This window comes from Manacus vitellinus, unplaced genomic scaffold, assembly GCF_001715985.3.
Source record: "Manacus vitellinus isolate BGI_N305 unplaced genomic scaffold, ASM171598v3 scaffold_100_pilon, whole genome shotgun sequence".
Classification (NCBI taxonomy): domain Eukaryota; kingdom Metazoa; phylum Chordata; class Aves; order Passeriformes; family Pipridae; genus Manacus; species Manacus vitellinus.
In genome coordinates, this window is record NW_021938794.1 from 437,822 (window position 1) to 438,881 (window position 1,060).

Below are 1,060 nucleotides of genomic sequence, written 5' to 3' on the forward strand. Positions count from 1 at the left end.
CTCAAACTTCCCCCAACCCCCCATGTCATGGCTACACCCCCCAAGCCATGAGACCCCGAGGTCCCCAGTGGTGGGACCGGCACCCACAGGTGACAACTCTTCCTCTAGGGTGGGGGCTGTCCCCCCACCACTTCCCCAGCTCAGGCAGGTGAACCCAAACTGGTGACACTGGAGTTGGGGGGGGCAGGTGACAGCAGGGCCCTCCCCGGGGGACTGGGGCACAGGGTGAGCCCTGGACTGGTGGCACGTGGGGCACTTTTATGGTGACACATGTCACCCCAGCCCCAGGACAGGCTCGTGGCACCTGTCCCCCCCAGGATGGGTGTTCCCCATCCCCAGGGCAGGTGTGGGGGATGTGTGACCCTGTCCCAAGGCATGTGGCACATGTCACTCTGCATGGGGTGACTCTGTAGGGCCACCCAACCCACAGCACCACAAAGCACCAGGGGCCACACTGGTCCCTTCAACCACTGGTGACATTCAGCATGGAGGGGGACACCCCTGGTGACACTCGAGGTGTGTGTCTGTATGTGTGGGGACACTCCTGGAGACACTCAGCAGGGTGACAACGGGGGATGACATGCCATGCCCATGGCAGTGTGGGGTGTCCCCTCTGTGTGTCCCCCTTGCCTGGTGTCCCTGCCCCACACCGAGCCCCTTTGCCATGGAGACTGAGGGTGACCGAGGCTGTCCCCAAGCCAAGGCAGGAGGTGGCCCCAGCCTGGTGTGACAGCCCCGCTGGGCAGCCACAGCACCCACGGGTAGCACCACAGGGGACAGGGTGGGGGGTGACGGCAGAATGGGGGTGGCTGCACATCCCCAGACTGGGCTTCTCTGGTGGCTTCTTGTGTGACATACGAGCGACAGGCGGGGGGACACGGGGACCTGAGGCCACCGTGGGCACGGGAGGGGTCTGGATCAACCCCCATCCCTATCACTGTCACCGCAGTGTCCCCACAGCTGTCACAGCCACAGCCCTGAGGTGCTTCCCGGGCAAGGGGACACCTCTGGCTCAGAACAAGAAGCCACCGTTGTCACTGGGTTTGGGGACATTAATATA